Source organism: Phocoena phocoena, chromosome 16 (assembly GCF_963924675.1).
Source record: "Phocoena phocoena chromosome 16, mPhoPho1.1, whole genome shotgun sequence".
Lineage (NCBI taxonomy): Eukaryota > Metazoa > Chordata > Mammalia > Artiodactyla > Phocoenidae > Phocoena > Phocoena phocoena.
This window is the reverse complement of record NC_089234.1, coordinates 19,751,023-19,774,848: the sequence shown is the minus strand read 5'-3', so window position 1 is coordinate 19,774,848 and position 23,826 is coordinate 19,751,023. Positions and strand designations below refer to the sequence as shown.

General features: G+C 37.0%; 1 protein-coding gene across 4 annotated transcripts in view; it reads left to right on the top strand.

Annotated features, from left to right (window-relative positions):
- The window catches only part of ADD3 (adducin 3), a 124,263-nt gene that overhangs the window by 30,704 nt on the left and 69,733 nt on the right, over positions 1–23,826 (top strand). For 2 of the 4 annotated variants that reach the window (XM_065894209.1, XM_065894211.1), the window contains exon 3: positions 23,774–23,778. The exons of the other annotated variants lie outside the window; for them this stretch is intronic. The gene's annotated coding sequence lies outside the window, so the exon portion shown is untranslated. The remainder of the gene's footprint in view (positions 1–23,773; positions 23,779–23,826) is intronic. 4 annotated transcript variants of the gene reach the window in all.

Here is a 23,826-nt window from a genome sequence, read left to right as displayed (position 1 = left end):
GGTCACAAAGCACCAAGCTGATCTCCCTGTGCTTTGCGGCTGATTCCCACTAGCTATCTATTTTACATTTGGCAGTGTATTTATGTCCATGCCACTCTCTCACTTCGTCCCAGCTTACCCTTCCCCATCCCTGTGTCCTCAAGTCCATTCTCTACGTCTGCATCTTTATTCCTGTCCTGCCCCTAGGTTCATCAGAACCTTTTTTTTTTAGATTCCATATATATGTGTTAGCATACAGTATTTGTTTTTCTCTTTCTGACTTACTTCACTCTGTATGACAGACTCTATGTCCATCCACCTCACTACAAATAATTCAGTTTCGTTCCTTTTTATGGCTGAGTAATATTCCATTGTATATATGTGCCACATCTTCTTTATCCATTCATCTGTTGATGGACACTTAGGTTGCTTCCATGTCCTGGCTATTGTAAATAGTGCTGCAGTGAATATTGTAGTACATGTCTCTTTCTGAATTATGGTTTTCTCAGGGTATATGCCCAGTAGTGGGATTGTTGGGTCATATGGTAGTTCTATTTTTAGTTTTTTAAGGAACCTCCATACTCTTCTCCCTAGTGGCTGTATCAGTTTACATTCCCACCAACAGTGCAGGAGGGTTCCCTTTTCTCCACACCCTCTCCAGCATTCATCGTTTCTAGATTTTTTGATGATGGCCATTCTGACTGGTGTGAGGTATTACCTCATTGTGGTTTTGATTAGCATTTCTCTGATTAGTGATGTTGAGCATCTTTTCATGTATTTGTTGGCCATCTCTGTGTCTTCTTTAGAGAAATGTCTATTTAGGTCTTCCGCCCATTTTTTGATTGGGTTGTTTGTTTTTGTGATATTGCACTGCATGAGCTCCTTTTATATTTTGGAGATTGATCCTTTGTCAGTTGCTTCGTTTGCAAATATTTTCTCCCATTCTGAGGTTTATCTTTTCGTCTTGTTTATGGTTTCCTTTGCTGTGCAAAAGCTTTTAAGCTTCATTAGGTCCCATTTGTTTACTTTTGTTTTTATTTCCCTGGGTCAAAAAAGATCTTGCTGTGATTTATGTCATAGAGTGTTCTGCCTAGGTTTTCCTCCAAGAGTTTTATAGTATCTGACCTTACATTTAGGTCTTAATCCATTTTGAATTTATTTTTGTGTATTGTGTTAGGAAGTGTTCTAATTTCATTCTTTTGATGTATCTATCCATTTTTCCCAGCACCACTTATAGAAGAGGCTGCCTTTTCTCCATTTTATATTCCTGCCTCCTTTGTCACAGATAAAGTGACCATATGTGTGTGGATTTTTCTCTGGGCTTTCTATCCTGCCCCATTGATCTATATTTCTGTTTTTGTGCCGGTAACATATTGTTTTGATTACCGTAGCTTTGTAGTATAGTATGAAGTCAGGGAGACTGATTCCTCCAGCTCCAGTTTTCTTTCTTAAGATTGCTTTGGCTATTCAGGGTCTTTTGTGTTAACATACAAATTGTAAAATTTCTTGTTCTAGTTCTGTGAAAAATGCCATTGGTAATTTGATAGGGATTGCATTGAACCTGTAGATTGCTTTGGGTAGTATAGTCATTTTCACAATATTGATTCTTCCAATCCAGGAGCATGGTATATCTCTTCATCTGTTTATGTTATGTTTGATTTCTTTCATCAGTGTTTTATAGTTTTCAGAGTACAGGTCTTTTGCCTCCTTAGGTAGGTTTGTTCCTAGGTATTTTATTCTTTTTGTTGCAATGGTAAATGGTATTGTTTCCTTAATTTCTCTTTCTGATCTCTCGTTGTTAGTGTATAGGAATGCAAGAGATTTCTGTGTATTAATTTTGTATCCTGTAACCTTACCAAATTCATTGATTAGTTCTAGTAGTTTTCTGGTGGCATCTTTAGGATTTTCTATGTATAGTATCATGTCATCGGCAAACAGTGACAGTTCTACTTCTTCTTTTCCAATTTGTATTCTTTTTATTTCTTTTTCTTCTCTGATGGCCGTGGCTAGGACTTGCAGTACTGTGTTGAATAATAGTGGTGAGAGTGGACATCCTTGTTTTGTTCCTGATCTTAGAGGAAATGCTTTCAGTTTTTTACTATTGAGAATGATGTTTGCTGTGGGTTTGTCATATATGGCTTTTATTATGTTGAGGTAGGTTCCCTCTGTGCCCACTTTCTGGAGAGTTTTTATCATAAATAGGTGTTGAATTTTGTCAAAAGCTTTTTCTGCATCTATTGAGATGATCATGTGGTTTTTATTCTTCAGTTGGTTAATATGGTGTATCACATTGATTGATTTGCATATATTGAAGAATCCTTGTATCCCTGGGATAAATCCCACTTGATCATGGTGTATGATCCTTTTAATGTGTTGTTGGATTCTGGTTGCTAGTATTTTGTTGAGGATTTTTGCATCTATGTTCATCAGTGATATTGGTCTATGATTTTCTTTTTTTGTGATATCTTTGTCTGGTTTTGGTATCAGGGTGATGGTGGCCTCATAGAATGAGTTTGGGAGTGTTCCTCCCGCCGCAATTTTTTGGAAGAGTTTGAGAAGGATAGGTGTTAACTCTTCTGTAAATGTTTGAAAGAATTCACCTGTGAAGCCATCTGGTCCTGGACTCTTGTTTGTTGGAAGATTTTTGATTACCGTTTCAATTTCATTACTGTGAGTGATCTGTTTATATTTTCTAATTCCTGGTTCAGTCTTGCAAAGTTGTACTTTTCCAAGAATTTGCCCATTTCTTCCAGGTTGTCCATTTTATTGATGTCTAGTTGCTTATAGTAGTCTCTTAGGATCTTTTGTATTTCTGCGATGCCAGTTGTAATCTCTCCTTTTTCGCTTCTAATTTTATTGATTTGAGTCCTCTCCCTTTTTTTCTTGATGAGTCTAGCTAAAGGTTTATCAGTTTTGTTTATCTTCTCAAAGAACCAACTTTTAGTTTTATTGATCTTTGCTATTGTTTTGTTCATTTCTATTTCATTTATCTCTGCTCTGATCTTTATGATTTCTTTCCTTCTACTAACTTTGAGGTTTCTTTGTTCTTCTTTTTATAGTTGCTTTAGGTGTAAGGTTAGATTGTTTATTTGAGATTTTTCTTGTTTCTTGAGGTGAGCTTGAATTGCTATGAACTTCCCTCTTAGAACTGCTTTTGCTGCGTCCCATAGATTTTGGATTGTCGTATTTTCGTTGTCATTTGTTTCTAAGTATTTTTTGAGTTCTTCTTTGATTTCTTCAGTGATCTCTTGGTTATTTAGCAGCGCACTGTTTAGCCTCCATGTATTTGTGTTTTTTACTGTTTTTTTTCCTGTAATTGATTTCTAATCTCATAGTGTTGTGGTCAGAAAAGATGCTTGATATGATTTCAGTTTTCTTAAATTTTCCAAGGCTTGATTTGTGACCCAAGATGTGATCTATTCTGGAGAACGTTTCATGAAGGAAATTGTATTCTTCCGCTTTCAGGTGGACTGTCCTAAAAATATCAATTAAGTCTATCTGGTCTATTGTGCCATTTAAAGCTTGTGTTTCCTTATTCCTTTTCTGTCTGGTTGATCTGTCTGTTGGTGTCAGTGGGGTGTTAAAGTCCCCCACTATTATTGTCTTACTGTCGATTTCTCCTTTTATGGCTGTTAGCACTTGCCTTATGTATTGAGGTGCTCCTATTTTCGGGGCATAAATATTTATAATTGTTATGTTTTCTCCTTGGATTGATTGATCCCTTGATAATTATGTAGTGTCCTTCCTTATCTCTTGTAACTATCTTTATTTTAAAGTCTATTTTATCTGATATGAGTATTGCTACTCCAGCTTTCTTTTGATTTCCATTTCCATGGAATATCTTTTTCCATCCCCTCACTTTCAGTCTGTATGTGTCCCTGGGTCTGAAGTGGGTTTCTTGTAGAAAGTGGGTTTCTCTGTGTTTCCTGCTCAGAGAAGTTCCTTTAGCATTTGTTGTAAAGCTGGTGCTGAATTCTCATAGCTTTTGCTTGTCTGTAAAGCTTTTGATTTCTCCGTCGAATCTGAACGAGATCCTTGCCAGGTAGACTAATCTTGGTTGTAGGTTTTTCCCTTTCATCACTTTGAATATGTCCTGCCACTCCCTTCTGGCTTGCAGAGTTTCTGCTGAAAGATCAGCTGTTAACCTTATGGGAATTCCCTTGTATGTTATTTGTTGCTTTTCCCTTGCTGCTTTTAATAATTTTTCTTTGTATTTAATTTTTGATAGTTTGATTAATGTGTGTCTCGGCATGTTTCTCTTTGGGTTTATCCTGTATGGGACTCTCTGCGCTTCCTGGACTTGATTGACTATTTCCTTTCCCACATTAAGGAAGTTTTCAACTATGATCTCTTCAAATATTTTCTCAGATCCTTTCCTTTTCTCTTCTTCTGGGACCGCTTATAATTAAAATGTTGGTGCGTCTAATGTTGTCCCAGAGGTCTCTGAGATTTTCCTCAATCCTTTTTATTCTTTTTTCTTTATTCTGCTCTCCGGCACTCATTTCCACCATTTTATCTTCCAGCTCACTTATCCGTTCTTCTGCCTCAGTTATTCTGATACTGATTCCTTCTAGAGTATTTTTAATTTCAGTTATTGTTTTGTTCACCACTGTTTCTTTGCTTGCTAGTTCTTCTAGATCCTTGTTAAATGTTTCTTGTATTTTCTCCATTCTGTTTCCGAGATTTTGGATCACCTTTACTATCATTATTCTGAATTCTTTTTCAGGTAGGTTGCCTATTTCGTCTTCATGTATTTGGTCTTGTAGGTTTTTACCTTGCTCCTTCGTCTGTAACATACTTTTTGTCATTTCATTTTTTTTTTTTTTTTTTTTGGTAGGTGGGGCTGTATTCCTGTCTTACTGGTTGTTTGGCCTGAGGCATCCAGCACTGGAGTTTGCAGACAGTTGGGTAGAGGCGGGTCTTGGTGCTGTGATGAGGACCTCCAGGAGGTCTCACTGATTAATATTCCCTGGGGTCTGAGGTTCTCTGTTAGTCCAGCAGTTTGGACTCGACTCTCTCACCACAGGAGCTCGGGCCCAACCTCCAGCCTGGGAACCAAGATCCTGCAAGCTGTGTGGCACAGCAAAAAAAAAAAAAAGAAAGAAAAGGAAAAAAAGGAGCAGTACAATAACAAAGAATAAAAGATAAAATAGAGAGATAAAAAAATATATTAGGGGGCTTCCCTGGTGGCACAGTGGTTGAGAGTCCACCTGCCGATGCAGGGGACACGGGTTCGTGCCCTGGTCTGGGAGGATCCCACATGCCGCGGAGCAGCTGGGCCCATGAGCCATGGCCGCTGAGCCTGCGTATCCGGAGCCTGTGCTCCACAACGGGAGAGGCCACAACAGTGAGAGGCCTGCATACCGCAAAAAAAAAAAAAAAAAAAAAAAATATATATATATATATATATATATATTAGGAAAAATAAAAATATAATTGAAACAACTGCAACAAGGTAAAACAAAACCACAACAGAAAAAAGAAAAAAAGGGGGGGGGGGACGGGAACAAGTCAAAAGGAGCAGACCAATAACAAAGTATAAAGAATAAAATAAAATTAGAAAAATAAAAGATTTATTAGAAAAAAATAAAAATATAGGGGGTAGTGTTAGTGGGATGAATTAGGAGATTGGGATTGACATATACACTAATATGTATAAAATAGATAATAAGAGGGCTTCCCTGGTGGCGCAGTGGTGGAGAGTCCGCCTGCCAATGCAGGAGACATGGGTTTGTGCCCCAGTCTGGGAAGATCCAACATGCCGCAGAGCGACTAGGCCCGTGAGCCATGGCCGCTGAGCCTGCGCGTCCGGAGCCTGTGCTCTGCAACAGGAGAGGCTGCAACAGTGAGAGGCCCACGTACCAAAAAAATAAGAAGAAGAAGAAGAAGAAGAAGAACCTGCTGTATAAAAAAAAAGAATTCAAAAATATAAATGAATCAACAACAGCAAGGTAAAACAGAACCCCAACCTAAAAGAAGGAAAAGGAAAAAAGAAAGAATAAGGCCTTGGCTATGGGGAAAATGAGTATATACATACATCCACATTCATCTAATTGTATTCATTAGTTATGTGCAGGTTTTTAAAATAAGAATTATAACTCAATAAAACTGGGAGGAAAAATTAGTCAAACATCAAAAATGGGGTCAGACTCTTTATTTCAGGGGAACGTTAAAACCCCCTGGCTAGAGAAGGCTTACCCCAGAGAAGGCTCCACCCATAGAAAGCTCGCACTGCTCCTCAGTATAGGCTCTACCAGAAAGTCTTTAGGCAAAGTCATGTAAGTAGCCTTCCTGAGTCATGTATATGCAGCATCAACAGGGTCCTTTATGGTTTAGAGAGATTAATAAGAAAGGTGCTTTGCCCCTGCTTGAGAAAAGGCAAAAAAGTTCGTCGTTGAGAGGTGGGATTGAGCTTCTGGGTCTATGAGCTGGTTGCCGGGAGTGGATCCTGCCCAGCCTCCAGGGTTGGGCCATGCTGGGAAGCGTGACTGTGTGTGCAACAAAAGGTAATTCCATAGAGGTGTAGTAATAGCTGTAGGAATGACTTGTTAGGCAATTGCCACTGGGTGTGTCCAAGGAGATTGGTGTTACTTTCACTGCTAGGGAAGGGCTCTGTAGCACTGGCACAGGGGCCTCAGCTTGCACTGCCATGTCCAGGCTTCAAGCTTCAGGGACAGCCTTGTCATTCTTAACTTCTACCATAGACTTCACGAAATTCGTGAGCAGCTTCAGATCACCTGTGCTGCTTCAACTCCATACTCCTTGTCCTTTCCAGAAAGACCTATATTTCTTTTTTTATATGTTTCAGGTGTACAGCATTATAATTTGACATCTGAATATACTACAAGGTGATCACCATAAGTGTAGTTACCATTCATTTCAGCTTTTAAATAGATGATTCCCACTCTCTGCGGTACTGTCATATATGTGATCTTCTAAATTCATTTTGGCATTTTAAGGCAGGAGGATAGTGTTTCATAGAGGGGTGTGCAGGTCATTGCCCAGCAATCAAAAGTAGTGTCACGACTAGCCTGCTGGAGTGAGAATTTAGGTAAGGAGAATCAGATTATCCCTCTTCAAGCAACTGTTGCTTTAGCTGTGAACAAGACAGATTCTTTTGTTATCTCAGTCCCTTCCTGGCCCATGGTTAATTGGACTAGTGCTTTTTGCTTTCCAGAAATGGCCAGGTACTGAGTTCTGAGAACGAGCAGGTGGGTTTCTGGGGGACGGAGAGTTATAGGAGCACTAGGTGCATCATAAGAAAGTAAGAAAATGCTACGTGCAAGGAACTGTTCGTAGATGTTAAAGGTCATCTAGTTCAGCTTTCTCACTTGACATGGTAGGAAGTGGAATGTTTCCCAGACTTGCCCAAGGTCATAGTCATATAGCCAGCCATTTACAAATCACTTGACCACTGTTTCCGTCTTGCTGCAGGGCTTCTGCTGCTCTTTGACACTGGCATGAAGGGAAATTTTGTGGCATACTGAGATAGTAACTAGCCACATAGTTCAGCTTCTTAAGAAATTAATGGCATATAATATTTATTTTTAAAATCATAATGTTTTTGGTGATTTAAAAGTTATGTAAATCCAGAGAAATTGCTGCCATATCATAGCATATATTGTGTGCATGTGTGTATTTTATTTTTTTAAATAATGTTTTTTCTGACTGTAAAAATAATACAAGCCCATTGTAAAATGTTTAGGAACTACAGATACAAGTTAGTAAATAAAAACCAGGAATAAATCATCCCACAGAAAGAGCCTAATATATTACAGTAGGCTATCGGTGCTTATAAACATCTCCAAAATTCAGTGACTTAATGCAGTGGTTTACTTTTCACTATGTGTAGTTCAATGTAAATGGGGAGAGGGGTGGTTCTGAGATCCAGGCCCATCCAAACAGTGGCTCCATCCCTCAGGGCCTTTGGATCCCACACTGGATCTTGGATCTTTTGCAACTGACCAGTAAGTGAGGGAAGAGAGAGACAATGAAGGAACCCATAGTAGCTTTTAAGAACTAGTGTTCAAACCTGGGACAGCAGTGTAAAAACAATTTTGTATCTTGTTTATTAAAACATTTGCTTATCATTTGCCCCTAGTCATTAAGTACTACTGGAATATTATGCAGCCCTTACAAACTGTCCCATTATTAAGTGTTGTTTTAAAACAGATGTGAAAGATAGCTGCTGTACTCTAGATGCTCTTTAAAAGCACATGGTCTTGATGTACCCTTTCTGAAGGTTTGTGTGTGTGTTAAAATGTTTTATGCTCTTTGACTAAATCCTACTCCAAAGAATTCAGGAGCAGACGAAACATGTAAAAAGTTGTATGCATATGGATGAAAATTATATCTGTAAAATAGTGAAAAATTGGAAAAAAACCTGAATTTATTTGAAAAGAACTGATCAAATAACTTTTTTTTTTTCTTTTGCGGTACGTGGGCCTCTCACTGTTGTGGCCTCTCCCCTTGCGGAGCACAGGCTCTGGACGCGAAGGCTCAGCGGCCATGGCTCACGGGCCTAGCTGCTCTGCGGCATGAGGGATCTTCCCAGACCGGGGCACGAAGCCGTGTCCCCTGCATCGGCAGGCGGCCTCTCAACCACTGCGCCACCAGGGAAGCCCTCAAATAACTTTTGATAAGTACATATGACATTGGAATACAGTGCTGCTGTTAACAATGATGAGCTTTATTTGCTTAGAAAAATGTCACAACAAATGAGACTGCTAGGTTTCAGGGTAGCATATATAGTATGTAAAACTGAATATATGAATGTGTATGTGTATAAGAAGAGATAGATGTCCTTATGTGTGCTTGAAGGCTGTTTACCAAAATGTTAACAGTAATTTATCTCTGAGTTGTTAGATTTGTGATTTTTATCAACTTTTCAGAAATGTTTTAGTAGTTTTTAATTTTAACATTGTGCATGAATCATTTTTATAAAATCAATAAAATTAGTAAAGTTATTATTAGAAGATAAAATATGGCCAGAGTTATTTATATATTGATTTACTCAATGTTCCCTATTGTATGTTTTGAGGCTGAAAGTTATACATTCTTCTAATCATTATGGGACAAAATCATAAGGTCACATGTTTGGTTCTGTTTTTTTAGTGTTTGGGTTTTTTCCTTTAAAAGTTGGTGTAGGGCTTCCCTGGTGGCGCAGTGGTTGAGAGTCCGCCTGCCGATGCAGGGGACACGGGTTCGTGCCCCGGTCCGGGAGGATCCCATATGCCGCGGAGCGGCTGGGCCGGTGAGCCATGGGCACTGAACCTGCGCGTCCGGAGCCTGTGCTCCACGACGGGAGAGGCTACAACAGTGAGAGGCCCGCGTACCGCAAAAAAAAAAAAAAAAAAAAAAAAGTTGGTGTATTATTCAAGTTTGACAAATGCTGCTTTAAGGAATTTCTGGTAAAATATTAGAGATGGGTAAAGAATTTGTGTGCCTCATTGCTTCCAAGAGGAAAGCATACATGAGCACTCTCTGATGTTAAAATAAGCAAAACCCAAAATACTATATATTAGTTACCTACTGCCATGTAACAAATCGCCTCAAAACTTAGCAGTTCAAGACAACATTTATTATTGCATGGTTTCTGTGGGTCAGGAATTCAAGAACAGCTTAGCTGGGTGGTTCTGTCTCAGGCTTCTTGAGGTTGCGGTCAGGCTGCTGGCTGGGACTTCAGCCATCTCAAGGCTTGTCTGGGGCTGGAGAATCTCTTTCCAGCCTCATGCACTTGGTTGTTGGCACACCTGAGTTCCTCAAGCCTGGAGCCTCAGTTCCTTGCCACATGAGTCTTGCCACAGGGCTGTCTGAGTGTCCTTAAGACATGGCAGCTGGCTTCCCCCAGAATGAATGGGTGGGGTGTAAGTGGGGGCAGGGAGGATCTAAGATAGAAGCCACAGTCTTTTTATAACCTAATCTTGCAGGCATACCATCACTTGTCATATGCTATTATTGCTTTCTCAGGCCAATCATAATACAGTGTGAGAGTGGACTATACTACACACCAGGAGGGTGAACTCATTGGGGGCCATTTTAGAGGCTGCCCACCACAAATACTAATGGTGGTTTTAGGTAAATCACTAGGGAAGTTAATATTTTCACAGATTTCCAACCTTTATCTTATAAAGAGATGTTAGACATTGCCAGCGATGCTTGTTTGAGTGAGCTTTGGATGAGAATACACTCAGTGGAAAAATGTGATATAGCTTTTTTCTCTACCTAGTGAAGATAGATCATGTAACACTTTTGCCAAGATTGAGAGGTGATTAATGGGCCAGCTTACCTGAAACATGATTGAACAAATTCACACTGGCAGCATTATATAGCACACATCTATAACCAATTAATATATGTATACTTCTACAGTAATTTTTTAATGGTTATCCATAATTAGGAGTTAATTGCAAATTTAAGTACTCATTATTTCATTGCAGTATAAAGCAGATAGTAATTTATAGCAAAGATTATATCATGGAGAAATTTACTTACCATGTTAAGGAATTTAGACTTTATTCTTTGGAAAATGGGGAGCCATTGAAGAATTTATGGGAAAAGGAGTGATGTGGTCAGATTGGTTAAAAAATCTCATGTTGGCAGCAATATTGAAAGTAGATTGAGGAATGAAAGTTTGAAGGCAAAGAAATTATTACAGTATTCCAGGAGAGAGAGAACGAGTGCCTGAAATAAATCAGCAGTCTCAGGGATAGAGAAGGAGAGAGAGGAAAAGCCTTGAGAGGAAAAATGGTAAAATCAAAAGGAGTTGGTTATTACCCAGAGGTAGGAGGTAAAGGTCCAGTTAAAGAAACTCTGGGGTTTCTGGCATAGAGAAAGAAAACTGTGGCAAAGATCTCTTCTGTCTCTGTAGAAGGATGTGTGGGAAATAGGAGTTTGATTTTTCAACATGTGAAGGTTGAGAGTTGGACAGCAGTAGGAGATATAAAGTGAGCAGTTAGACATATAGATCTGGAACGCAAGCAAGGAGTTTGACAGGACTGGGAATAGAGATTTGTGAGTGAGAGAGGAGAGTGATAGTTGAAGTCATGGGAGGCAGATGAGGTTGTCCAAGATGAAGGTGAGAGTGAAAGAAGTATGCCCAGGATGGAACTTTGTCAGATACCAAGGTCTAAAGTCATTCTTTTTATAGCTACAATCCAGACTAAAAAGTACCATTGTGGGGATCCGTTCTAATCCCAGCCCTACTTGAGGTTACATAGGTACAAGTACCAGGACTCCTCTGTGACTTTGAATAAATCACTTAAAATCTCTGAGCCTAAGTTTCTTCATCTATAAAATGAGGACATTGCTTCAAATCAGATATTCTCAAGCTTTTTTCTGCAGGATTATGTGTAACGTAGGATGTTCACATGCACAGCACATTTCTACGAGTGTGTTCAGAATTATGGGCAAATTCATTGCTCTGAGTCTCTCTATCATATAAGAAATGCAAGTAAATGAGAGTTATGTTAATATAAAGATAATTTTAGGTCTGCTCCATTATATATTTCAAAAAGCAAATATTTCACAAACTTGAGTACTTAAATCAGCAAGAAGTTACTCGTGATAGATAACCTCACAGCTGATAGGCATGTACCAAAGAAACCATACTTAAAACTCCCAATCTAGTTAGATCACTTCCTAAACTCTTCAGAGGTCACAGGCTACTTTGAGAATCTGATGAAAGCTATGGACTCTCCCCAGAAAAGTACACATATAATTTTGTATTTAATTTGAGAGAATCCAAATTAATTTTTCTGAAGTTTATCCATGGAAGCTCTTGGGATCCATGAGCCCTGTATTAAATTCCTTATCTTAGAAAAATCTTCTTGAAGATTTTATGACTTTATATGTTGCAAAAGGAGGCCTCATTCTTTTTGAAAATATACTTTGTGATTAGATAATTGTAGGTAAGGAATTCTGTCGTAGTTTTCGAACAACGTTGTTTCTTAAAGGCATTATTGTTTGTATCAGAGCTTGTCATAATTAGAAAACAGTTGCCTATTCTGTGGGCAAACTAGAAACCACATTAACATTAAGAAGAATAAGGTGATTAAAAACACAACTATATTAAAATAACTATTAGTTAGTTTATACTAACATTCTATATTATCATCTCGGGAGGCAGGCAGAGCCAGAAGGTTACAAAGAGCCCAGGCATTCAGGAGGTTTGACTAGTACAAAAGTGTTTTGCTTGTTCATGGCAATGTGTTCGTCAAATTCGGTTTTGCCCAAGTGACTTGGAGGTGTTTAGGAATATATGTTAGGTGAACTAGAAAAAAATCCTATAAATAAAATAATCCTATAAGAGAAATCCTATGTGAGAAATAATCCTACAAATATTTTTACAGAAAAACCTCATGTTTTAAAAGGAGAAAAAATAATTCATTTCAATTAAAATAATGCTATTATTAGTCAGGGAATATTCTGGAATTACATGTAATGTGGATTTTAATTTAGATTTAACACAGTAATACAATATTAATAATAATCTTACTCATAACTTATTTTGTCTGGTAATTTTTTCCATCAATTTTTTCATGTCTTAAACTCAGGAAAATCTAATTATCCTGGTAATTACAAATAAGTACTTCTTCAACAATTTCCATCATCCGGTTATTTCATAAGAAGGTTTCCACTAATGGTAAAACAACTTGATTTTGTTCTTTGTCTAAAATTATATACCTACCAAAGAAAATTTAAATTAATTTTGATCTAAACTAGTTATTAAAACTTTGAGAAAAAAAAGTAGAATGCATTTTTTTTTTACTTCAGAGTTTTAATGGGTCACTTTTTATTTTGTTTTTCATGAATTATTATGTATTTAAGCTTTTCGGCAAATTACATGCACTGGGCCAGTAATGATTAATCCTGGTTCAGTGGTCAAGAATGTTGATTTTAAAAACTTATTTCCAGGCTGTGGAATAGCCTAGGGAGGACATAGTAATTTTGTTTGCACTTCAGTTGTGTGCTAGAGACCTTGGTCTGTATGATTGTTGGGCCAGTTCAGTTTTTAGTCAATCTGCTTGCTCTTTACAGGTGGACATCACTTTCTGCTCTTGTAGTAACTGTAACTTTACTTGAGGTTGTCTTAGCCTTTAAATCCAGATGAATTTTTTTTCCTGAAATAACTTTAAGCACTAAAAAAAATAAGATTAATATATTCATCAAGTTTTTTGATATTTTAAAATCATGCAATAGAAACTTTTCAAATCTGTGCATGTATATTTTTGAAAAAGGAGGATTTATTTTCAACTGTATCTGAATTAATGTTTTCAGAGAAAGCTATAACATTATCATGTAAAGGAATTGATCCCCCACCTTAGTATTTTCTAACAACCCTATTATTAAAGTATAGCTAGTCTTTCCTTATGACTTTCTACCTTTACTGTGTAAGTTATATTTGAGTGTGTTTAGATATTTTACTTACCCATTTGCTGTTACTCTTTTTATGGTTAAATTAGTCCGATTTTTTATTTTTTTGTTTCAACCAAGGATGAATAGCCTGGGAAGAATGACAGGGTGAAAAGAACCTACCTTTTTTTGAGGGGGGGAAAAATATCACCGTTGGAAGTCACATTTTTCCCCTGAATAAATTCTCTCAAGAGTAGACTAGGGGAAATTTTAAAAGCTACATTAATCCCTTGAAACTAAGATTTTTTTTCAAATTATTTCATGGGGTTCTGAATTCTTCATTCAATAAATATTTTAATTCTTTAAAATATTTTAAACAGGATACAAAGATAAATCAGAAATAGATCCTTTCCTCAAGGAATATCAAGTCGCTTGGAGAGGACATGCTGTGTACTTAAGTAATTATGGTATAAAGTACAAAGTGGTGAGAAGGTACAGCTCAACAGCTGTGGTAGTTCAAAGGAAGGATTGATTTTTCTGGTTTGGAAGGAATGAGAATTAGAGAACATATTCTTATGTATCTTTTATAAGAAAATTTGCTAAATACTTAGTAGAAAAAGGAAACTTATGGTTATAGAAATTAGACTTCATAGTTTGAGTATATCCTATGGGAGACCTTATGTGGGAATTTATCATTTTGTATTATTGTGTCTTCTGGCCTATTAGACCATTGGCTTCTTGACAGTAAGAATCATATATTTTTATGTTTGTGCTTCCAGAACTTCATACATATAATGCTTGATGAAGCATTATAAAATACTCATTTGAAAATATTGGTTTAAAATTGGAGAAGAGTAAAACCTGAAATACTGTCATAATCCAGGATAATGTGTCCCTTTTTTCATCTGTTTTATGGAGTTTGTATCCAAGCACTGCTGAGATCCGGTATGATTCTGAAGTAATATTTACCATATGCCATAACGCTTGTCCATAGGTCACAAATTATGACCACTGAGATGAAGTATTTGTCATCCTAAAGACAGTGGAATCCTGGGTAAAGACCCAAAGAAAATGAAAACACTAATTCCAAAATATATATACAGCCCTATGTTCATTGCAGCATTATTTACAATAGCCAATATGGAAGAAGCCTAAGTGCCCATCAATAGATGAATGGATAAAGAAGATGTGATTGGTATATTGATATATATATATATATATATACACACACACACACACACACACACACACACACATACACACACACACATATATATAATGTTTATATAATGGAATATTACTCAGCCATAAAAATGAATGAAATCTTGCCTTTGTAGCAACATGGTTGGACCTAGAGGGTATTATGCTAAGTGAAATAAGTCAAACAGAAAGACAAATACCAATGATTTCACTTATATGTGGACTCTAAAAAACAAAACAAATGAACAAAGATAAAACAGGAACAGAGTCATAAATACAGAGAACAGACAGAGGGGTGTTGGGGAATGGAATTTTATGGCAGGAGCAGTGTTCTTGAAGTATAGTTATTTTAAAAATAAGTTAATTTTTAATTTTAAAATTCTCAGGGTAGCCCATGCTGTAAATCTCAGTCTGAGAGCAGGAGGTGAGATGAGATGTCCCAGCTCAAACAGTAAGGCAGAAAGAGAAGCGAGTTCCTCCTTCCTCCACCTTTTGTTCTATTCAGGCCTTCACAGGATTGGATGATGCCCATCCACATTGGGGAGGGCAGTCTACTAAATCCACCGATTAAAATACTAATCTCATCCAGAAACACCCTCACAGGCACACCCAGAAATAACATTTAATCTGGACATCTGTGGCCAGTCAAGCTGACACATAAAATTAACTATCACAGGCACTAAGGCCCTTACAGTGACAGGGTTGCTGGAGAAGGTGGAGTAGGACAAAGGAATTTCCTTACAGCTTAGAGAAACTGTTGTTCAACTGTAGTGCAGAAACAACAATATTGTAAGGAAGTATAGCATATTCTGTTGCATTAATAAATAATCATGAGGCCTTAAAGAATCCATTCTGAGGTGGGCAGAATACCTGGCCTGGCATATGGGAATAACTGTGCAAACACAATAGGAAAGATAGAGCTTTTACTTTTGTTAGTGAGCAAATATAGCTTCCCAATAGGACAGTAAATACAATCCAGATGGCTGAGAGCATAAGATCATAGCAGAAGGGGGAAAACTAAACTCAACAATTTACCATTAGTCATCTTTCTACATTTTCCCATTTATTTCAATAGTAATAAAAAGGATGCTTTTAGATTCCCTTTAAGGTAGGTGAATTTAAATAATGCCAGTTTCTGTTTGGACTTAATGTGAATATTTCTTTTTTATGGCAAATAATATGGTATATGAAAGCTTTTCACTTTTCAGTGAGCACTCCTTCATATATTATCTTTTTGGTTATTACTTTTAGAAAATGTCTATCTGGATTTTATAAGGTCACTGTTGGGTGTTTAGATGTATTTTATGTCAGCATTTCTAGTAATACTCTTAGAATCAAGTGCTATGCTCTAATACCAAGACTATTCTTTTTCTATAAATTTAAAGTAGCAAAGTTTATATCACAGAATGTACTTGAATTATTTGTTTTTTTAGCTTGATTTTTTTTTAACTTAAAAACAGTAAATGGAGCCTTCACTGATAATTAGTAGTCTAATCTTGCAGGAAAGTTAATAGAACCACTGATTCCTTTTCCTTGAGCATTAATGTTTTCACTGAGTAAAGAAATGAGTAAGAGTCCCCTGGAACAGAAATTATAAGTGAAACTTTAATTCTAATGTATACAGTGGTGATGAGACTGTTAATAAGTCCAAATTTCATGAAAGGTTATTTGTCAATATTTATCAGAGGTTAAATGTCCCTAACCCTTGACCCATCAATGACATTTCTAGGAATTTACCTTACATTTTACTTCCAAAACGTGTGCAAAGTTATATGTACAAGGATGTCTGTTACTGCAGAGTTGGTTATGATTAAAAAAACAAAAACAAAAAACCTGAAAATGGGGGATGACGATGGCATAATCATTCACCGTAACTATTAAAGAATGGCATCATTCTGTTTATACTGATTTAGAATATAATGTCCATTACATATTTATTCATTTAAAAACTAAGGTGTAGAACAGAATATACAATATAATATGAGGTTTTCTTTACAAAAAGTGTGAACAAGAATGTTTCTGTTTCTATATGCTGAGAAAACGTATGAAAGGAAACCTCAGAAACTGTGATTAAATTTATTTCTGGGGAATGGTATGTAAATATGAGTATGGTTTTTATAATAATACATTTTCAGAACTCAAGAATGTAGTATAAAATGTAAGAGCTGTAACTCTTAGTCACAAAATATTTTAGTACTATCAGATAATGCTAATATTATTTGTCTGTAATGGATGGAGCACTGGATTTAGAGTTAGAGGTCCTAGATTCATATTCTGGAACTGCCACCCAACTTGTGACAAAACTTTGAAGAAAGCCAGTCTTTAGGAGCTAATTTTCTCATTCTTTAATGAAATTCAAGTAAAGTGCTTAGCATCTAGTGAGTTCCCAATAGTATTAATTGTTAAAATGCTGCTGAAATCTTCCTTGATTGACATGATGTCAAACTGGAAAAAATACCAGAAAGACAAGAAACAGGAGAAAGCTGTAGTGATAAAAACATCCAGGCAGATGTATTCACAGTATTTGATTGAACTGTTGAACTTCTTGCCCAAGTGTTCTGAATTATTTTGGCATTGTGTGGGTGTAGAAAATAGTGATAAGTCAGTGTCTTTACATAGACCACTCAGCTGCTTATCACCCTTACCCTTAATTTCAGAGATACTACATGTGGTACTTCCTGAACGTTACTTTGCTTTAAAATACATGCTTCTTGGGCTAAGTGCTGAGTACAGTGTTCCATATTTGGCAGAGTCAATCAAAAATCTGGTTTGCCCCTAAGTGTCCATCAGTGGATGAATGGATAAACATAATATGGCATATTCTTACAATAGAATATTATTCACCCTTTAAAAGGAAGAAAATTCTGACATATGTTATAACATGGATGAACCTTAAGGACATTATGCTAAGTGAAATAAGCCAGTCAAAAAAAGGCCAGTACTCTATGACGCCACTTATATGAGATTCTACAATTTTCACTTGAAGTGACAGAAAATAGAATGGTGGTTACCAGGGGTTGGGGAGGGGAAATGAGAAGTTTTTTTTTTTTGTTTGTTTTGTTTTTGTGGTACGCGGGCCTCTCACTGTTGTGGCCTCTCCCGTTGCGGAGCACAGGCTCCGGACGCGCAGCCCCAGCGGCCATGGCTCTCGGGCCCAGCCGCTCCGCGGCATGTGAGATCTTCCCGGACCGGGGCACGAACCTGTGTCCCCTGCATCGGCAGGCGGACTCTCAACCACTGCGTCACCAGGGAAGCTCGAGAAGTTATTTCTTAATTGGGATAGAGTTTCAGTTTTATAAGACAAAAAGAGCTATGGAGATGGATGGTAGTGATGGTTGCATAACATTATGAATGTATTTAATACCAGTGAACTGTACACTTAAAAATGGTTAGGAGGATTAATTATATGTTACGTGTATTTTATCACAATAAAACAAAACTGAAAAAATTTCACAATATAAATTATTGGGGTGATGGGATTATCTAAGGTTCAAGTCTTTATAAATATTTACAATGTTAATAACTTATTATTTTTACTTGATTTTTCATATTGTAAGTCTAAGGAAACCTTAATTTAAAAAACTGATATGCTGAAAGTTTAAGTTTCTAAAGTATGCCTAAGAATAAAGAGGCAGGCATCAGAAGACTTGGATTCCAGTCCTAATCATGCAATTTATTAACTCTGTGTCCTTGATAGATTTTCATCTGTGTAATGGAGGTATAATTTTAGAGTTGTTTTGAGCATAAAATGAAACCATAGATATGAAAGTGTATTGTAAACTAGAAGGCACTATACATAAAAGGGGCTATGTAATCTTTTTGCAATCTAGACTTTCTTTGCACAGTATGTTTTATTAGATGACATAAAAGCTCATCATACCAATTTTCTTAATGGAATTAGACAGTAATGGTAAAATGGAACACTTATTGTAAATCCAAGCCAACCACTAAGAAATCTTTTGGCCTAGCTAAACATGCAGACTATTATAGTGCCTGTGGTAGCATACGAGCTTATGACCGGAAGGCTGTTGAATTGCAAACAGGTTTTTATACATCAACAAAGACATTAATCCAAAAATCACATCACAACCCCAAATGTTCTTAATGAGATGACTAGCTGCATAACTGTCACCCTCCCTCTGTTCCAAGGCTTAGACCTGGAGGGAAAGCCTTAATCCTTGAGCTGACATAATTCAAAAGGGTTCTGATGAGCCTCAGATAATTAGTTCCATGAATAAATTGCATACCAGAGTGGCTTCCATTTTGCATTTCCAAACTTTCTGTTCCTGGATTGAATGGTATGTTTTCTAATCAGCTGTTTCCTTTAATGATCAATTTCAGGCACAAACAGTAATACTTATAAAAAGCAGGAAAGTACAGGTGAGACCTAGCAAGGTTTAAAAAAATTAGTCTTGGGGGCTTCCCTGGTGGCGCAGTGGTTGAGAGCCCGCCTACCGATGCGGGGGACGCGGGTTCGTGTCCTGGTCCAGGAGGATCCCGCATGCCGCGGAGCAGCTGGGCCCGTGGGCCATGGCCGCTGGGCCTGCGCGCCCGGAGCCTGTGCTCCGCAACGGGAGAGGCAACAACAGTGAGAGGCCCGCGTACCGAAAAAAAAAAAAAAAAAATTAGTCTTGACCTCCTTTTATATTGGGAATTAAAATTATTTTGAAGGTTACAGCCCAGCTGAAGTTGAGGATTTTTCCCCCCTTCACAAACAATAGTAGATACAATTTTTAGAAGTAGGAGAATATCTTTCCTTATGCTTTGGGAAGAAATATAATTTTTTGCAAAATAATTCCAGGATTTGGTACAGAAAGTGAAAAATGCACTTTGTGGTTTATGGTGTTAATTTGTTCTGACCAAGGGTTAACAGAGGCAATGGGAAATGGACAAATCAGATTTTTCATCCAGTCAACACTGAATAGATTCACAAAAGTATTGAATTTAAAACACTGGCATAAATTTAAAATCTAACCCTCCAACCCCTCCCAAGTGAAACTTGATGAAGTTACTTTATAGCTCACCTTCCTCAGAGGTACCCTTATCATGTATCTAAAACAAATGGAGAACTCTTGATTGGTTTTCTTCAGCTTCCAAAAGGACTGTTTGGACAGTGGCGATACTAATGGGAAGATAGAATTATAATCAGATTATTTTGGTTCTTTCCAGACCCATGTCTTTATTAGAAAGTTGTTTGGATTCCTGTGGTCAGTGTTATAAGGAAACATTAGGTTATTAACAGTGGTTAATAGGTTATTTCCAATGATTTCCTCAAGAGTTTCTTTGGTGGCAAAATCCTTTGATGCCTTTATTGATAAGAGGTGGGGTGAGGGTAGACACTCAGTGACACAGACTCTTAAGAAATCTGTGATACTTGCATATTCTTCCCTTACACCCCTAGCTCTCCCCTTCACTACCCCATCCCACCCAACACTTTTCTAATTGGTTATTATGTGACAACTAACCTTTCTCTGTGTATTACATTGTTGTTATGTAGCCAAAAATAATTGCCAGTAATTTTCCCTAATAGCTTGCTCTGGAAACTTCTTCCTTTGAAAAGATGTGGGAAAGCATTTTTACTTAACCAAAAGGTGTCTTTGTTTTTTGCCACTAGATCTCTTTATCTCTCTACTCACAGATTAAAGAAAGATGTCTTCAACTTTGAATGTATTCTCTGTAATGTCGGTTGAACTTTGTACATAAACATGTCAAAAGAGATTAAATGTATTGTTTGGTTAACAGGCAATATACTATAATGAATGGTTCTACCATCTTAGAAATGGTGATTTTTGTGGTGTCTGTGTATGATGTTACTTTTCCAATAGCTATTTTTAAATCATGGACTATTACCAGGTACATTCTTGGGACATACTAATGGGACATGCTTAAAGCATTTAGAATATTTACTTCGAAGAGAAAAGATGTATACTAAAAACTGAGTGTGGTGGATATTACAACACATGGTAAAAATATTGAGAAATGCTTGTGACTCACACGTGAAATGAAAACAACCAGGAAGGGATCAGTGACATGCCTGAAGGATTTGGCTGTAAAGTCTGATGGATATAGTGAACTGGAGGAGCACAAGGGTTTGTAAACTAGGTAATGACAGACTTTCTAGATGGAACTTTTAAGATATCATCAAGTATATTCTCTAGAAAGATCTGTGCAGGTCTAGAATGGGAACTCTTCAGAATTTTATAAATCAGCTTTTATGAGATATTTAAGTGCAGGGAATGACCTTTCATGGTGAAAAATTTAGTTCCATTTTGCTCTTACTAGTTAATTTAAATTGCTTTTTAAATAAACATATAGAAATATGAAAAAGGGACTATATTTTGCTCTATAAAGGACTTTAATTTTGTCTGTCTTTTGTTCCCTTTAGTTCCACAACATTATTAATAATACCTACCTTTGGATTTGGGCATTTCCTAATGATTTTACCTGTATTCTTCCCATTGAGAACCAAAACATCTTGATTTTGGATTATTTTGTTTTATCAAACATATACTTGAGTTAATGGTGCCTAACCCCTTCTTGCTAATTTGAACCTCAGTGTGACTTTTTGATCCTAAGATTTAAGACAATGATCCAATAAGCAGAATTTTTTAAACAATTAAGTTCTTATACTATGATTGTCATATTATAGAAGCACCTCTATATGCTTCATGTGTGTCAGCATATTCCAAGATGACTCTTTTGTCCCCACTTATCCCAGATGTCCTAGCAGAAGGCAGAAAAGGCAAGCTTGGTAGCCCCCCCCACAGGAATTGTATTTTGACTAGGGTGAGGGGTGGGGGAGTTGCTGATGTGGATAGCAAGTAAATCTCACCTCCCCACTAAGAAAATTGTCCTGTACGCCCAATGAATCTTCTTACTTTGAGTTGGTAGGATTGGGAGAAGAACATAGAGGAATCTATTTCTAGGGATTCTTTATTTTTATCTTCATTTCTTCAATGAGAACTGATGTGCCAGTTCACTGGTACTCAAATATGACTTTTCTTTGAAGTCATCTAGGAAGCTTAAAAAAATACTGATGTTTGGGTCTCATCCCCAAGATTCTGATTTAAATGGAATGGGATGCAGCCTGGGATTCTTAAAATCTCCTCATGTGATTCTGTTTTGCAGTAAAGTTTTAAAATCACTGCTACTATTCAGTACAACAAAACTAGACAAAGCAATTTTTAAAATATATCCTTCACAGTTGTGACTAGTTTAAGTTCAGAGAGGGCAGGAAGCTTGTACTCCACTGTGTCTCAAACATGTAAACTGGTATCTAGTGCAGGGTAGGCACTCAGAGAATACTTTTTGCTGAATGAAAGAATATGCTTAAGAATTAGTGTAATTTATTTAAAGAACAAACCATTTAAGCATCAATTCTTTGAAATAATCTGAACTATAAGAACTTGTGATAAGTTAGTGATAAAACATGGATCCTTTTTGTGTGTGTGTGTGGAAGAAAAACTGAAACTAGACATTTATTTTTTTTAATATATATAAAAATCCCTGCATGAATATAAAGTGCAAATAGGTTCTTATCATTCCCCTTAAGCCTATTTGCACTTGAGATAACCCACTGGGGCAAAATGATTATCCCACTAAGGCTAACTCCTACCATGTGAAACATTTCCATGGTTTAGTTGTTTTCTCCTTTATCTCTTGAAAAAGATTTTTTTCTGCTTGCTGTATTCATGTATTTTGCTTCTCGTGTGTGTGTGTGTGTGTGTGTGTGTGTGTGCATGCGTGTGTGTGTTTTAATAAAGGCTGTGCTCTGTCTCCTTTCTTCAGGAAACACCTTTTTTTCTGTGTGATACAGTCAGTGTTTGTCATTTCCACTTTAATGTGAACTAAGAAGTCATCCTTTTCCTGTGAAAAGGAAATTTCCCAGCTGTTCATAAATTGTGGAGCCTGTGGTGGCAGAGGGCAAAATCTCAGAAAGAGTTCCTTCTCTCCATTCCACATGTTTTTTTTATTGCTTTTTCCATACAGCTGATCTTTTCATTTCTAATGTGTACCATCTAATTGACAAGGTGGTGACTTCCTGTTTGACTTCCTGTTTGAGAGTGAGCTCTGTTTTTGTGTGTCAGACCCATGGTGATAACACTTTGTAAGGATTGTGGCAACACTGGTGTGCTCTCCTCCTGTTGATTTAAAAGGTAAGCTGGGAAAATCAAGCAACTAAAAGGGGTATTCTTTTGAAAGTAATTCTATAGTGTTTTCTTGGTTAAAATGCTCACCGCTTCCTCCCTTCTCTAAGCACACCCATTTGAGCATATCCCTGTTTCCTTTGTTTTGAGCCTGTCTTATTTATATACACAGAATTACCATTTGGAATATGATCTCCTGTTGATTCACCTGAGCACCTCTAATCAGCATCCAAGTATCCAGCTAACTGACTTTTTCAGCATCAAACCCATTCTAAAGTGCAGCTATGTATAAAATAGATAACTAATGAGAGCATACTGTATAGCACAGGGAACTCTACTTAATGCACTGTGGTGACCTGAATGGGAAGGAAGTCCAAAAGGGAGGGGATATATGTATATGTATGGCTATTTCATTTTGCTGTACAGTAGAAACTAACACAACATTGTAAAGCAACTATACTCCAATAAAAATTAACTAAAAAAAAATCAAGTGGAGCTATAGGAAGGATTTGCTGTACTACTGCTAAATTATCATTGGTCCCAGATATACCGTTGCTTTTGCTCTTGCTGCTGCTAGTGCCTAGAACACTCTCTCACTGCTTCTTTGCTTGGCTAATGCTTATCCTTTTAAATTATAATTTATAAATCAAATATATATAATTTGTAAGTCTCATAAACATTGTATATATTATAATCACATGTTAGCTCCACTATGAAATGCTCCCTTTCCACCTCTGTTGCCCTGGACCTGGGTTAGGTGTCTTGTTTGTGAGCTTACATAGTGTCCTGCAAAGGATATGAAAGGAAATTCTATTTTTTTAAGTTATATTTTGATGCCATGGAAACAACTTTCAGAAATGGGAAACTAAAGATCATTCATACAAATATGAATTTCTTAAGAGCCAAGGCTGGTTTTGTCATTCTTACTACAACCTCTTTCCTCAGAGGAGTACAACCAACATAGGTTTTTTATTTGGGGACGTCATGGTTAAAGGTTATTCTTGTGGACTCTCAAAAATACTTGTCATCCATAGACTACTGACACTTCATCAAGGCTATTTGAATGGATGTGTTCAACACAGGCCTGGTCAAAGGGTGAGTGTGTGCTGAATATGTGAAGGGAAGGGAATAGAATTGGGGCTTGGGA